The following is an 18,115-nucleotide window of genomic DNA, read 5'->3' on the forward strand; positions in this document are numbered from 1 at the left end:
GATGTTTTCATTGACAAGTTAGGCAAGCATCCAGTTGTGTATTCTATGAAGTTAGATCCAGAGGTCAGACCAGCAAGAAAAGTTCCGAAAGCTATGCAGAGTAGAGTTAAAGCTCAGTTGGATAAAATGGTGCAGCAAGGTGTAATTTGTCCAGTCATAGAACCAACTGAATGGGTGTTGTCCATGGTAGCAGCCCACAAAAAAGGCTCAGATGAAATCAGAATATGTATTGACTCGAGATTTGAACAAAGGATTAAAGAGACCACATCATCCAATACGTACAGTCGAGGAATTTGCAGCGCTAATACAACATGCCACAGTTTTTTCTGTCTTAGATGCGAAACGTTCAGTTTAGCATGTAATGTTTGATCTCAAATCCTCATTGCTGACTACTTTCAGTACCCGGTTTGGCAGATATAGATTCCTCAGGATGCCATTTGAAATAAATTCTGCAAGTGAAATCTTTTAGCATGCAATGGAGCAAATTTTGTCAGGTTATCCTTGTGCCATAATAGTAGATGATTTATTGGTTGGAGGCAGTGGTGAAGCAGAGCATGGCAGAAACCTTAGAAAAGTTCTAGAGAGTGAGTTAATACCTCACACATGTGAAGTGAACATAAAGTTTATTCCTCTGAAGTGCAAATTGAGACTACCAGAAATTACATATGTAGGTAATTTATTTAACAGCACTGGCTTGCAACCAGACCTGTCCAAGCAAGCAGCCATTCTTGAGATGCCATCACCAGATAATGTTCAAGCTCTACAATGTTTTCTTGTTATGGTCAACTGTTTAGGCAAGTTTCAAACCAGACTTCAGTGAGTTGACAGAACCTTTGAGAGAGCTGATGCACAAAAATGTTACATGGTCTGGGTTGGAACAGCACCAGAAAACATTTGAAGATCTTAAGCAGAAAATTGCCACCCCACCTACATTAAGATACTGTGATGTCAATAATCCAATAACACTTTCCTGTGATGCTTCATAATTTGGTCTTGGTGCAGTCATTCTGCAAGAAGGCAGACCAGTAGCCTATGCATCAAGAACTCTTACCCAAACTTGAAACGCAATATGCCCAAATTGAGAAAGAACTTTTGGCAATAATATTTGTATGATCAAAGTTTCAGGATTATATTTATGGTCGAGCTATTCAGATTGAAACTGATCGCCAACCTTTAGTTCGTAGGATCATAAGATCACAGGAAGTTACTATGCTATTGGCCCTGAGGCCCCTATAAGCCTAGCCAAGAGTTTAGCCCATGTTTAGACAAGTCAGCAACCAAAGCCCCTGACTAGCAGTGACAAAGGTGGAATCCCAGGGGTGCATTTTCTGTTTCCCATCCTGTTAACTAGGTTACACTTAAAAAGGGATAATGAGGTACTCTGCTTGACATGGGAAGGGAGTCTATTCCACAGATGGGGGAGTCTCTGGCACACAAATGTGTCCCACCAACAAGTCCTATTAATGTCACAGACCAGGTTGAAGTCACACATGTGGGTTACTTGAGTGGAGCTTGACTTGCGGATGTGCAGCAGTCCCATCAAGGTGGGGTCTGAGATTGCTTTGTATGCCAGAAAGAGATCACTTCTGAGGAGTCTGTATCAAACTGAGTAGTAAGATGGGGGTTTTAGCCTATTTGTGTTAGGGTAGATGTTTGAAGTCCTGGATTCTCCTGGAGAGGAACCTCTGTGGTCTCTCCAGCTGCTGCATATGCTTTGCAAGGTACATGCCAAAGGGTGCATTGTACTCAAAAATTGGCCTTATAAGGGAAAAATAGAGGGATGTTAAGACCTCCTTGTCCCTGAATGATATACCCTTACTTATGAGGTTGGTCATGTAGAAAGTTTTCCATACAATGGAAGCAACATGGTGGTCAAAAGTCAGGTTGCTATCAACCTGAGTGCCCAAATCCCTCACAAACTGATTGCATGCTTAGGACACTGTTATTAATGTGATAATATATTGGGATGTCACTCTCCCCAAAGGGGATGATGATGGATTTTTTGGCATTCAGCTTTAGGCCATGTTTCTGGCACCAGTCATTTGTTTGGTTGAGACACTCTTGGAGGATGTCCATATCACTTGGGGCCTTTATGACCATGCCCAGCTTGCAGTCATCTTCAAACTTGGTCAGCCATAGCCTACTGGCTTTGGCCTGCACTTCAGAGAAGTATATCCTGAATAATGGAGGCTCCAAGACTGATCCCTGCAGTACACCACTCATTATGGGTCTACTGCTTGAGGTGACTTCCCCTATTATGATTAGGTGAGTTATATCAGTGAGCCAGTTTGACACCCATTTGGTAACATATGGATTTATGCCTAGTTGAGAGAGTTTATCTATTATGGCCAAGTGGGGAATAGTGTCAAAGGCTTTGGCTATGTCAAGGTAGGTGGTGTGCACCTTCTTCCCTCGTCCATGGCTTTGGTGACTGTCTCAAAGAAGTTGACCAGATTTAACAGACATGACCTCCCCTCGACAAAGCCAACCTGTGTGGCTTCAAGTGTTTGGAGGTTCCCAATGTCCCTGTTAATGTGGTCCATGATAATCCATTCCATGGCCTTGCAGATCAGGCTGGTTAAGCTGATGGGTCTATAATTTCCTGGATCAGTGGACTCTCTACCTTTGTGTAAAGGGATGACAGTTCCTGTCCTCTATTTGACTGGGAAAATCTGGTCCTCGGGCTTTGGTTTAATAGGTTGCCTAATGGTGCTGCAAGCTCATGCCTGATTTTATGCAGTATGCAGCCTAGGATAATATCAGGCCCCATGGAGGCTGTATTTTTTGCCTTTGAGAGGGCAGTGATAACCTGTTCCCTAGAGATAAGGGGAGGGGACCAGGTACTGGGAATGTTCAGATTTACTGATGGGGGTGGCAGAAGGGTGAAGTTTTCACTGAATCTGTCAGCTAGTAGGTTGGCTATATCTACAGCATTTGTGTATGTAGTGTCCTTGACCACCAGTTCTGAACAGATCTGGGTGCATCCTTTGAGAGTGCAGACATATGTGAAGACGGCCTTATGATTGTCTCTAAAAGATATGGGCAATTTGGACTTGAAGTTGGCTTTAGAGGATTTCACTAGTGCTCTTATTTGCTTGTTCAGGCTAAGTAGAGATTGCTTCCAATTGGGCACCTGCTCCTTCTTAGTCCTGGACAGCAACATTTTCCTTTTGTTATATAGCTTGTTTATTGCAGATGTCCACCAGACAGGTTTACTCTTCCTTGCAGAGGATGATTTTGTCCTGTCAGGTATTCCTGATTCCATGAATCTGTATAAATGCTTGTATAGTACTTTGGTGTAGATTTTGACATATGTGCCAGTTCCTACAGAGGGGGCGGGGGCTGTGAAGCTGTTTATACCATCCCTCAGGAGGTTATAATCAGCTTTGGAGAAGTTTTTTTTTACCCTAGCTAGAGGGGGGACTGCAGAGATGGTGACTTGGAAAGTGACCGCTTTATGGTTGAGTCTTACCAGGGAGAATGATACTGTAAGGGTATTGCATTGGTTACTCATGTTGGTTAATACCAAGTTCAAGATATTATCACCTCATGTGGGGCTCTGAATGAGCTGTTCCAAGGCATTTGCTTTGATAAAATCGAGGAATCTCTGGGCATTTGTGCTCTGGCCTGAGTAGTTTTTCCAATCTATGGTTGGATAGTTAAAATCACTCAGGATCAGGATAAAGGTTTGAATCTTGATAAATTCGAAGAGGACCAGATAGGTAGAGTGGGCATCTTGAGTCAAATTTGGAGGCCTGTAGCCAGCTATGATTTGAATAGGGGTCTTGACAATGGATAACTGCACCTGGAGTGTCTCCTGTGCATCATACTGTTTGAACAGCCTGGAGGTGTGTGTGTCTTTAATATATATTGAAACTCCACCTCCTTTGGCTTTGCTGCCCACACTTTGGGGTCTGAATGCATGATAGGATGAGAAACCAGGCAAGGCTCGGGTGCTCTCTGCAGCTTTGAACCAGTTTCTGTGACTGCACAAATGTCAGCATCTTCCAAGGTTAAGAATGCTTGCAATGAGTGCAGTGTCATGTTTAGACTCCTAGCATTTAGTATCATGACCTTTAATTTGTGTTTTGTTGAAATTTTTATGTTGGTAGTATGGACCTCATGACTTTTCCTAAAAAAGGCACTATGGGGGAGGCATGAGGCTTTGCCAGATGACTGAAGCCCAAGTGAGACAGATGCAGCATCATGGTCTGTCAATCATATCTTCACAGACTGCCAGGTACTGGATCCCCCTGGAATGACACCAGAAACTAAGACAATTGTTAAAGTCAATAATGTTCTGTTTGTATTGAGACATCATTCTGGGTGATGGTAGAATTCTGCTTAAGGCTAAGTAGTGACTAACTTAAAGAAGCCTATGCATTCAGCTCCAGCGGGATTGCAAAGAATGATGCTCAAATTGCAAAAGTACAACTTCAAAATGGTCTATAGAAAAGGAAACTTCTTTATCTGACTGATATCTTATTCAGATCACCCAGAAATACAGCAGAACAGCTTCATGCAGAGAATTTTGACTTTGGCATCATGGATGTGCGTAATTTTAATACCATGAGACTTGATGACCTGAAAGATCATACAAAGACTTATCCAATTTTTCAAAAGCTCAACCACTACATTAATGGTGGACAGCCATCAAAGCAATCTAGTGTAGCACCTGAAATGGAAGCTTATTTTCCTTGCAGAGATAAGATGTTGGTAGAAGATGGCATTATTTTCAAAGGTCCTAAAACTGTTGTTCTTGCTTCCTAGCAACATGAAAATACCAAGAATTTGCATTGTGGTCACTCGGGTTCTGAATCTACTAAAAGAAGGGCAAGAGGACTAGTATTTTGGCCTTCTTTAACAAAAGACATGATTAAGTATTTTCTTCTTGTTCAGTATACAATATAATTAAACCACATTTGAAAAAAGAACCACTTCAGCTTAGTGAAGTTCCTGAACTGCCTTGGTGAACAGTAGCCACTGATATATTCAAGTGGAACAATCAACATTACTTGGTATTGGTAGACTCTTATTCAAACTGGTTTGAGATTGCTTTATTACTTAACCTAATACCCAGTGCTGTTGTCACCAAGTTGTAATCTCATTTATCAGTCCATGGTAGTCTACACAAAGTTATTTCTGACAATGCTACTCAGTTTGCTATTCAGTTGTTTCAGAAATCTGCAAAAGAATGGAACTTTGTGCATGTTACTAGTAGTCCAGAATATCCTCAGCCAAATGGACTAGTTAAACGTGCATTGCAGAGTGCAAAGCAATTACTTGAGAGATCAAAGTGTGACAATACTGATGCCTTTTTGAATTTACTTAATCTCAGAAGCATACCCTGTGACTATATACTTGGCTTCCTTGCTCAGAGACTTCTATCTAGGCAAATTATAACAACATTGCCTATCAGTTCCAGTTTGTTGAGGCCTAAAGCTAAGAACAACAGACCAATTAAAGCTCAACTATTCAGAAAGCATTCTTTCCAGAAATCCAGCTATGATAAATTGAGCAGATTTCTTTGTCTGTTGAAAGAAGAGAGACAGTGAGGATACAAATGGTGAAAGGTTTCGACTGGATTGGTCAAGTAACAGGTATATGTACTGAGTCGAGATCCTACTTTGTGGAATCCGAGGGTGTGGAGTACAAGAGAAATCGCAGACATTTTCTTCCTGTATCAGAATCAATATCACAGCATCGTACTTGTGATACAGACTCTAGATCTCAAAGAAATCCAGGCAATGTTCCTGTTGCAGAATATGTCTTAACTTCTACTTCCATTCCTGATGATGTTCCTGATGTCCCTAAAGTTGAACATTCAGCAGAGACAGTCCCAGTTGCTACACCTGATTCTAATTTCTATGTCACATGATTTGGTCATATTTCCAGACCTAGTGTGAAATACACAGCAATCTGGACATAATTGTCTATATATATATATATTTAGTTCTGTATAATTGCATGACAAAGAATTATGTGTATTGATTGCATGTCAATTAATGTGTCAACATTGCCTGACTTATTTCTTAAAGAGGGAGGATGTAGACTAGAGTATGTGTGCTGTATCTTTAAGAAGCATTTCAAGGACTGAACATGCATATAAATAGCCAGCACATGCCAGCTTCAGTGCCATTTTGAGAGTGCAGCCAGAGACTGAGAATGTATGAGTGTAATAGTTAGTTTGTTTATAGGTTTATCTAAGTTAAAGTTTTTAAGCCTTAATCCTGATGGGCAGGATTCACGATGGCTTGCACGGAGTCTAAGAATCATGTAAGACTCCATGCACCCATCGCGATCCAGGAACAGCCCGAAATCCCGTGTAAGAGACCAGCTAAAACGACTCTTACACGGGCAGGGAGTGGATATGCTAATCACCTCACTTGCAGCCAAAAGGCATGCAAATGAGGTAGATTAGCAATCCACGAAGCTGAAACCAGCCCGTGTAAGAGTCGTGTTAGGTGCAGAAATGTACTCAGTTGACAAATGAGTACGTTACTGCAAATAACACAATGGAGCCATGACAGCTCCAAATAAAGTGTGCATATGTTGCAGTCAGCAAGCCAATGGCTAAATATGTGGCCATTGGCACGGTAACCCGATGCAAACATGAAATAAAATATATATATTTTTTCTGCGATCGGCGATGTTTAAACGCAGCACAGCCCCCCGCAAACGGGCTGTGCTATATAAAATATAAAAATAAAGGTTTGAAACCCACAAATGTGGGTTTTATGTAATGCATGGATTTGCAATGCAGGGACTAGCAGACCGAAAACAACATGGCCACCGTCTAGTGGTTGCTAAGGGGGGAAGCTGAGTGTAAGACATGTAACTAAGCATTAATAGGCAATCCTATGTAAATGAGTGGTAGGATAGTGAATCACAATGTCACATAGCAAATGAGCACATTCCGTGTAGTGTAAGTGTTAGATAAGGGGGAGTAACAGAGTAGGAGATAGGTGACATCACAGGGGGGAATGTCAGGAAGAAATCAAGCTCATTGGAGCAAAGTGGTATGTGAAAGATGTCAATCACACAGCATAAAAAGAGGAGTGACAACAGATAAGCATGGGAAAGTCAAGAAATGGAAGGTGTACACTGTGGCCAACACCAAAGTCTCTTGCTGTGTGTGCATGTGCGCGTGTGCTCGCTGGGAGGCACGAGTAAGACAGAGTGTGCGCGTTTAAGGCAGAGTAAGCATGTAGGAGCTTGTGTAAAGATCTATTAACCTGTTTGCACTGGTGTGCGTGCGTTTTAACCTGAATAAGCAGATTCCAGTGTGTGTAAGCATGTGTGCACGCGTGGTAGCCACTGTGAGCGTGTTTTCGCTGGCATGCACGCTGCTCCCCCCGGAGGAAACAGAGAGGAAAAAGGAAGCAGAAGAAATAGTAGGAAACTAGCAGGGAATACTGGTAGAGCTAGCAGGTGAAAACAATTAGAAGCAGGCAATTACACAGGCAGAATACTAGCCCAGCCCAGCACTTAAAACACTGCAAACAGCATTGCAATATGTTTCTCTCAAGAGACACTGCAAGACAGGAGTAAGCTAGTAGAAGTGAAAACTGAAAAAGCTGCACTCAGACCAAACATGCTAGGGGCTGCCATAGCTGTTATAAGGAGACATAGGAGACTTGCTGAGGGTGGTGACAATGCAAATGCTGCCAGACAACCCACAGTGAGGAGACGGAGAAGAGTGTACAGGCCCAGGGTCACCTACCAGGGGTTACATGAGCTGGAGATAGTGGAGCGCTATAGAGTGGATAGAGACCTCCCGCAGCAAATTGTTGAGCTGTGCAGGCCACGCCTCACATACAGAACCAACAGAGGGGAACCCATCCCAGTGGAAACCAAGGTATGTGTTGGCCTAAGAATACTAGCAACAGGTATCTTCCAGAGACCAACTGGTGATATGATGGGGATATCACAGGCATCAGCCTCCAGGGTACTGCACCAGTTCCTGGATACCATGTCAGCGCATGTCAGTGAGCATGTATATTTCCCCAATGCCCTTGAGGTATTGGCCAGCAATATGCGTCTCTTCCAGCAAATAGCGGAATACCCTGAGGTAGTAGGTTCAATAGACTGCACGCACATATGCATCAAAGCACCAGCCGGTGAGCAGGGTAGGGCCTACATTAACCGCAAGGGCTTCCCCTCCATCAACTGCCATGTCATGTGTGATGCCCAGGGCATAATAATGAATGTGTGTGCTGGCTGCCCTGGGAGCTACCATGATTCCCATATCTGGCATTTCATGCAGCTGTACCAGACATTTGCCAATGGGGACATCCCACATGATCACCTAGTGGGGGATGCAGGATATGTACTGTAGCCATGGCTGATGACACCCATCAGAAACGCACACACACCTGAACAAAAACGCCATAATGAGGCACACGCACAAACACGTAATGTAATAGAGCGTGTGTTTGGGCTGCTCAAGTCACGGTTCCAGTGCCTGGACACATCTGGTGGAGCCTTGCAGTACTCACCAACTACATGTACCCAAATTGTCATGGTATGTGCTATGCTACATAATATGATTCTGCGAAAACAGCTGCAGCAGGACCAGCATAGGGCCGGGACAAACAACCCCCACCATTGCCAAGGCCATCACAGGCAGAGCATGACTCAGAGGAGGAACAACCTGAGCCTGCCCCAATAGGCAGAAGGAGGCGTGCTCAGTATGCTCTGACCTTGGCAATGAGGCAACGCATAGCACATACACTGGCTCAGTAGGAACTCTGGGAATGATACCCCTCTCTGACCCACTCATATAGTAACAGGGACGCCTAACATGACACAACCTGCTCTCAAACATGTACAGGGAGTGTAGTATGTGCATCCGACAGAGGCAGCCCTGCAGCACTACCTGAGGCATGATTGCCATGTGTTAAGCAATGTAACACCATCTAGTATATGCAAACATGAAGACCCTGCCTAACATCTCACCCTCACCAAGCATGATGCCACACTATGAAGACAACAAGATCAAGTACAATAATTGGCTGAAGTATTGCTGTTAGCAAGGGGGAACACATGGCTGACAGCCTGGGCTGGCATGCCGAGCAAAACATGATGCCCCACTTGCTAGGGATGGCACGCACCCAGCACACCTGGCTGTGTGGATACTGGCAAAGGCCATTGTCACCCCCACTGTGCCTTGAATAGGTAAGGCTGGAAACACAAACCCACCACCATAGGTAGCACAAGGAATAACAACCTGGACGTAATGCTACCCAACGCCAGAAGTCTAACCTGCAAGGTGCATGCAGACCAAACCCACCACAGCATGGAGAATGGTAATATGTGTTCTGTAACAGAAACCTGGGTCAAGGCCCAGAAGAGCACCCTAATACTACCAGGTTATGCCTCATACCATGCTCTACAGCTCCAAAACATGGAACACACGGCAATAGGAGTGTGGCTATCAGTAATTGTCAAGGATAACCACACCCCCAGGTTGGTACCACAGCAAGAAGCAGCATGGACTATCCACGGGCAAGTAACACTGGCTCAAACTGCGTCCCTGTTTGAAGCCTGCTACAGACCACACTCACAAACCTAGGTACCCTAGCCAGCCTTCCTGAAGACACTGCAGAGTATGAATGTCTCAACAAATACCAAACAAGGCACACACAAATTATGACATAGGTGGCAATCCATTATGTATGGAAGAAGTAATCAGGGACCTAGGGACACAAGTGGATGGTAACCTGTCATGTGACACTCACGTTGCCAAGGTGGCCAGGAAGACTTGCTATATTGCCCACCTTAATATGAAAGGATGCACATGTAGATCAAGAGAGGTCACTGTGACCCCATACTCTTCCCTTATCAGGCCCATACATGACAACAATGCCCCAGTTCAGATGTACCTTACCTTACACCTGCAGTAGTTAGAAAGACCCGAAATGTACCTCACCAACAGGATAAAGGGTCCAAACATTGGACATCTGCAGCCTGGCAGAAGAAACCACAGCCCAATTCAGAAGCATACTGCCCAGTCAGAGGTGATGTATGCCTGATGTACAAGGCCATGTCCAATCCAGAATGAATGGACATGCTCCACTGCAGAAACCCCAAATCTAGCAGAGACACCGCAGTGAGATATCTGATCCTCCACACATAGATAAATAGGATGTGCTGGAGGGACAGATCCATAACCCAGAGGCTCCTTACACTCTGGAACAGAATCCCAGTCCATGATAGGCTGAGCTCCACACTCAAACTCAACAAGAGAAATCTGGTGAAGTGCATGGGAGATAGTAGGTGTACACTGGGGCCATCCCTGTGTCACATCTAGTAAAGTAAACCCTACATGGGCATAATATGCACATTGCAAGGGGTGTCGAAACTCACACACAGTCTGTCCATGCTCAAACAAGGCCAGGGCAGATAGCCTAGTATGAACCCATGAACCTATGATGATACAAATTGTGCAGGACACAAAGGATTATCACACAGCTGTCCTACCTGATGGTAGGAACCATGGTGATAATCCACAGATATGCTCTGCAGCAATCTAATATCACAAACAATACACCAAACCCACACACATTGCCAACATCCTACCTAACAGATTCCTTGCAAACTCCCCACCACCACCTAACTGCCAAATATCTATCCCAGCAGAGTTCTGGCCCCCTGACATTACCAATGCTGAGGTAACAGCTAGCATCCACAAAGCACAGCACACAGCATCAATGGTAACAGATGGTGTCCTGGGTTGTGCCCAACAAGTACTGTAAGAAGAATGGAACAGCAAATATCAGTACTGCGCACTATCAGTCCTACCACAGGATATGTACCCAAAGAGCAGTGTACAGCAACAGTGGTCCCTCACCACAAAGGGGGTGTCTGAATGGATACTGCAAACTATCACCCCACAACCCCGACTATCTAGGTTGGCAAAGTAATGGAGAGGATGATCATGGATCCCAGGAATAACGAGATTGGGTACCTACAGACATTGGACCCTACCCAGTGTGGCTGTCATAGGGCAGATCCTGCCCCTTACACATGTCTGACTCATGTGAAATGTGCACCAAGGCCATTGATGTGGGGAATGTGAATCACACAGCCTATCTGGACCTTGCTAAACTCTTCCATACAACACCCTAGTTGGTGGTACAGATAAGCTCACCAGCCTAACTATTAAACCCTATGCAAGTAGATGGGTTGCAAACCAGCTCAAGGACAGAACTGACCTGGTCAGACATGCTGCAGCCATGGCAGACTGCAAACCAGGTAGAACTGGCATCCCACAAGGCATGGTCCTGGGACTTCTCTTGTATGCTATATATGTCACATAGGTACAGGCCAACATGGAAGGACTCTGTCTGAACAGGTTCGCAGAGGACTACAAACTGCCCACCATATCGGACCCTCCAGCTGATACAAGCAACCTACAAAAGGCACACATACAGCTGATACAAGCAACCTACAAAAGGCACACATAGAAACAGACAAGTGGTGCCACAGCCATGTCAACAAGCTAAATGCAGAATAGTGTATAGTCATCCCCTGTGGAAACAAAGTACATGGCCAGAAATTACCACATAGGTGTTAACCCAGTAAGTACATCAGGAGCAATAAGAGACCTTGGGACACAAGGTGATAGATATCCTGCATGTGACAACCATGTGTCTGTAGTGGTTACAGAAACATACCATATACCCACCTAATCATGAAAGTAAGCACAGCTCGGTCAGGGTAGGTCAATGTGCCTCTCCAGTCATCCATCAGCAGCCTCACAATTGTGTACAATGGCCCTTCAGGGATGTACCTTAGCAGGCACCTGCATCAACCGGAAAGACCACACAAATACCCCACCAGGAGGATCGCAGAGCTGTAACAGATGCCATGTGTAGCCTGATTAAACAAACTGCAGCTCCACACAGTGCCATACCGCCTGGCTGGAGGTGAACTGTGCCTGATGTATAGAGCCATGACCAAGCTGGTATCAATGGACATTTGGCACCATGTAAACTCTGAATGCTGGTGACCTATGCAGCTGACAGGCCTGAACCCCAGCACAGACATAAACAGGTCATGCTGTACCGATTGGTCCATAACCCAGAAGCTCACTCCACTCATGACTAAACTACCACTACAGGTTATCCAGAGAGTCGCTCATTGACTGTCATCCAGAGGAATCATGATGACTGGATGGGAGATGGTAGGTGTACCCTTGATATCACCTGTATGTCACGGGTAGACAGAGGTACAGCACACTAACCATGACATATGTCATGGCAAACACCAGTAAATGTGTGTTGAAGGACAAACACTCTCTGACTAGCATTACAAATGGACTAGGGCACATGGCCATTGTTTGTCACTGTCCACACAAGTTGTGGAATACATTAACAATGTCGGACAATCATGTACTATGCTGTCCATATTTGAACAAAATGCAACATGGTCATATCTGCACAACTGGCCCTCAACCAGTCTGGTGTGCTCACTATAAATATTACAAGCAGTGATAGGACTGAAACCAATTATACTGTCCACCACAGTGATAGTACTGCACCAGTACACTATACGACAATACAACTGTTTGGTCAGTAGGAAAGGATGTTGACAACTGTATACAAACTATCCCATGGTGACCCTGCAGGCACAGCATAATGCCTGTTAGGTTCAGACACAAAGCAGTTGGGCAGTAAGAACACAACCTGATGTCCAACACTCAACTGTACACGTGAAATATAGACGGCGTCCACACACAAACACAAATGTAGTGGTCCACAGATCCCAACATAAGGAAAGGTCACACTGGGCATGCTTGCACACTTGGATAAATGAGACGTGTCAGTCAAGAAGCCATACAAACTGCGAACTGGGCATGCTCACACACTTAGGCCATGTCACAGTTCAGCAGTTGCACACACATATCTGGCATTTGTATGTGTTAACACAGGAACCTCCCACAATACAGACATCTGCCCAGTGCACACAGTGGAGTTACAACAGAGACATAAGTAAAGTACTGGATCCCACTCATATGCAAACATCTTCCACAGTACACAAGTTGTTTATAGAGATAGGGAAGGCTATGGCAATAAAGACCCACAAACAGTATATGAGCAACAGATACTTGCATCTGACAGGTAAACATATGGCTGTAGAGTGCAATACTAGACTGTTGTCCCTAGGGAATACAGAAGGCTATCCACAGTGTATTTGGCGTCTGCCTCCACAGTACAGTAGGCCACTGTGCCTGTGCAAAGTTAATGCATAGATATGCTCTCCCCTGTACTGATGGATAGTAACAGATGTATATACCTCTTCATACATAATGATGTCAGCAAACTACACATATGTCAGGAGCAGAAGCTATACCCAGTAATTTGAATAGCGTGCTCTGCTACTGCATCTCTCACAAGTGTCATAACATAGTTAGGTAGGGGTTTGAATCCTGCAAGTGCTCAGTGTGTGTGTGAATGTGTGTGGGGGAGTAGTGCGTGCAATTCTATGTGTAAGAGAAATGTTCCTTGTGGCAACTACTACAACACAACACATGCTGCATATTCCACTGTCTAAACACTGATGATGTAAGCACCCTATAAGTACAGCAGGAGAAAGCAATCCTTCCAGTAATGCAAATAGCTCGCTCTGCTACTGCGTCTTTCACAAGTGTCATAACATAGTTAGGTAGGGGTTTGAATCCTGCAAGTGCTCAGTGTGTGTGTGTGAATGTGTGTGGGGGAGTAGTGTGTGCAATTCCATGTGTAAGAGAAATGTCCCTTTTGGCAACTAGTACAACACAACACATGCTGCATATTCCACTGTCTAAACACTGATGATGTCAGCCCCCTATAAGTACAGCAGAAGAAAGCAAGCCTCCCACTAATGCAAATAGCGCACTCTGCTACTGCATCTCTCACAAGTGTAATAACATAGTTAGGTAGGGGGTTGAATCCTGCAAGTGCTCAGTGTGTGTGTGACTGTGTGGGGGGGAGTAGTGTGTGTACAATTCTATGTGTAAGAGAAATGTCCCTTTTGGCAACTATTACTACAAAACACATGCTGCATATTCCACTGTCTAAACACTGATGATGTCAGCACCCTATAAGTACAGCAGGAGAAAGCAATCCTCCCAGTAATGCAAATAGCACTCTGCTGCTGCGTCTCTCTCAGCACCCTATAAGTACAGCAGGAGAAAGCAATCCTCCCAGTAATGCAAATAGCGCGCTCTGCTGCTGCATCTCTCACAAGTGTCATAACATAGTTAGATAGGGGTTTGAATCCTGCAAGTGCTCAGTGTGTGTGTGAATGTGTGTGGGGGAGTAGTGTGTGCAATTCCATGTGTAAGAGAAATGTCCCTTTTGGCAACTAGTACAACACAACACATGCTGCATATTCCACTGTCTAAACACTGATGATGTCAGCACCCTATAAGTACAGCAGGAGAAAGCAATCTTCCCAGTAATGCAAATAGCACACTCTGCTACTGCATCTCTCACAAGTGACCTAACATAGTTAGGTACGGGTTTGTATCCTACAAATGCCATGTGTATTTTTGTCACACAGTTTGTCCATGTGTGTGGGGTGTTGTTCCCAATATTGCACGACATACATTATATGAGTAATGTCAATGCACATATGATGTATGTGTGTGCCACCTACACATATGTACCTTTGAACTGCAATAGTTCCCATGTCCGAAGCCTGCCTCATGTGAATACATGGAATATGCATCAGACAACTGTATGACTGTGGTGTTCTGTGCAGGGGCTGCATGTGGTATGTGACTATACAGTGTGGGTTGTAGATGGTGTCATCCCACCAGTGAGGGATACATGACTGGTCTGGAGCATATAGTCCACATGTTGGTGATGAGCAGGTGCAGCATGTTGTCACCTCTTGTGGGAGTGGTAACAAGTTGTTCCATAGCAATGCAGGGAATGAATGCTAAGAACCCTTCAGATAGGGTCTTGGAGCTAGAGTAATGCTCACACTCTATGTTTGGGTAGTCACAGTCCACCCATATAATGGTGTTTGTAGAGACCGTCATATTCCCAGTGTTGTCAGGAAGGCCAAGTGGGTTTCCTGGGTATGGGAGGGTGGTGTGTGCCAGGCTATGAACCTGAAGGCAGTCTAACCCACTGTTAGTTGCACATGGATAGGCTCTGATGCTTTGTATTGTGCCACCAACCTGGGGGGTTGTGTATCTGAGGTGCCTTTGGATACATCCCCCCTGTTCAGGTTTGGTGCATGTGTAGGGGACGACAAGCATGGTATGAGGAATGACCTGGCAGTGATGGTATGCACCTGGGAGCCTTGTACCAGGAGTCTGTTACTGCATGGATATTGCTGTACCCCATGCTAAGGACAGTTTCCACTGCATGCATCTTGAGGTTTACACTGCTGCTGTTGAGTAGCATTTCTATTAGTGTCCTATCCCATGTGATACCTGTGTAGGTGGCTATGTAATGTCAGCCTTGCATACAAAGGCACTTTGTGTGTAGCAACAGCCTCTGCCAATATACAACAGCCTATGGGTGACAGGTGCAAGCTGTCCCAAGCAAAGCAATGTGGCTTGTCCAGCATGTAATTCCACACTGATAGGCATTGGAACCCCTTTGAATGTCACCGAAACATACGTTAATTGCAGAAACTGATCATCCTGTCTACATATTGTGGCAGCATTCTTGGTGAGGGTAAGATGCTACTCAAGGTCAGGGTCATACCAGCCTGTGCCACAAGCTCAGAGAGCCCCTCTATGTCCCCTAACATGTAGTCCAGGGAGGTGCATCAGAGGTCATACACACTGGCACAGACAATGACTGAGTCATACTTCTACATGCCTTGGAGTGACTGGTATGCTTGTGTTATGTGGTGAATCATAGTGCCTGACGGGCATCTCAGTGTGGCCTTCACCTTGTTCAGCCTGGTGAGCAGGACCTCAGTGTACCTGATGATAGAGGTACCTCATACAACTGTAGCAGGTGTGTTGTCAAGCCGTATGGCCTGTGACTGTTTGGCACACAGGCTTTGTGAGCTATGTGTTGCACGTGCTGTGCCCTGGCTTAACGTTTGCTTGTGTGTCTGCTTTGCAGGTGTCAGCTGCTCAGGCAGGATGCTATTGTGAGAGTCCAATAATATACCTGTGTGTTTCTGCGTTTGGATTGCGGTTGTGGCAGGTCTATGGGAGACTGGTACTGTATTCACTGTAGTATCCCACTCCACCTGACAGGGAATGCCAGTGCTGAGTTAAGAGAGCTTAGACCCCAGTTTGGCTATATGGTTGCATCTCTCACATGTGTTGTAAGTGTATGGGAAGGGGAGAGGGTTGTCTGTGTACATGAGGCAGCTGTAACATTGCCACATGACTCACAGATTCACCAACTGGACCTGGGAGTAGATTAACAGGTGACCTTTGCACATGCTACCATAGCGTTGTGAATCCCATACTAAGTAACGAAACATAGAGCCAATGGGGAACAAGGTACTCAAGGTGTGTATGTGAGGGTGTAGTGCTCCTGATTTATTAGTGCTGGCATATATGAATGCTGTCTTGAGCAAATGCGAGGTAAGTCATATGCAATGTGTTACATGCAAGCTACATGCAAACAGGACAAACAGTGTCGTTCTGTCAAGTGAGACATGGACATCAGTACAGTAAGCAATACAGATGTCACTAGGGATCCACAGAGGCACTGTAAATCTGCACTGCAGGTGGAATCAGTGTTTCAGGAACAAAACAAGCAAACATGCATACAAACAAAGCTACAGTCAGCAGGCCTGTATGTAGACTATGCTACAACAAACAAGGTGTACGACTTCCAGTAGGTAACAGTGCATATATGCAGGCACTATAAGCCTGTACCCAGACATTCACAGGTCAGACGGACTGGGTCCAGCCACACCCCCCACAGGTGTATAGACCACGTACCTTCGTAATGTTGAATAACTGGCCTGATACCCAAGTGCTCATACCTGTAATAATACACATGTCAAATAACAGACACTGAGCCCTCACTCAGCAGTCCCAGACTTAGTATGATGTGTGCTACCTGTCCTGGCACCACAGTATCCTTGACATGTATGGACACTCTCCCTCCTGTCATAGTTAGTTCTGTGTTTTGGTGCTGTCATGCATGGTATGAGGTGTGACCTTGTAGTGCTAGTGTGCTCTTGTGAGCCTTGAACCTGTTGTGTAGTACTGCACAGATATCAACATCCTCAAACATCCTCATTGCAGAGTCGAGTGTGGACAGCATGCAACTCACAGTTGACATGACCATCATTGAGTATCAATATGTACATTGTCGTATCCCCTACGCTACCTATATAGGTGGCCATCCCTTGACAGCCTCACCATCAGTATGCAAAGATATGCAGACAGTACACTGTGGTAATTACTATGGGTGTACAAAACAATACAATGACATTCATACTGTAACTGCATCAGGCATGCTGGTATATACCCACAATTATATCATTACACTGTACTGTTGTCAACATCATACTATTACAACACTTCTATGTAGTCACCCTGTGCATCAGCAACATGTTAACCTGTTCCTGCACTGATTTTACAGATTGCAGGAGGTGGCACAGTTTCATCATATGCACAGGGTGTGTACCTGGTATGCCTGAGTCTGCCACTGATACAACCAATTGACATGTCTGTGTGTGTGTGTTGGTGAGGGACAGCAGTACAAGATGGGGCAATGTTGATGTAGTGTGTGCGTGTATGCGGTAGCCCTAGGTGTTATGACTTTGCATGTGTGTATGCATGCACACAGTCCCACCTCATGGCTGCCATATACAGGTGTTTGTGGACAGCCAGAGACTGTACCTGCCAGGTCAAACAGATTACTGTCTGTGGCCACGGACACGGTACCTGTGCCTGGCAGGGGTGCTACGGACCGTATCAGGTACTAAGCCAGACTGGGTACTGTCATCAGAAGCAGGTGGTTGGTGACTGGAGACAGGTCCCTGTTGGCACTGTCCAGCGCCACGTGCACGTGGTCTCCTGGGGTGGTCTGATGACAGCACAGACCCAGCATTGCTGGGGCTGCTGCTGGCACTATGTGAGTGGCAGCGGGCCTGTTGTCGTCCATGACGGCTGCCAGCTACTGCTGTTGTTGGC

This window comes from Protopterus annectens, chromosome 3.part0 (genome assembly GCF_019279795.1).
Source record: "Protopterus annectens isolate FY-2018-M chromosome 3.part0, PAN1.0, whole genome shotgun sequence".
In the NCBI taxonomy this organism is placed as follows: Eukaryota; Metazoa; Chordata; order Ceratodontiformes; family Protopteridae; genus Protopterus; species Protopterus annectens.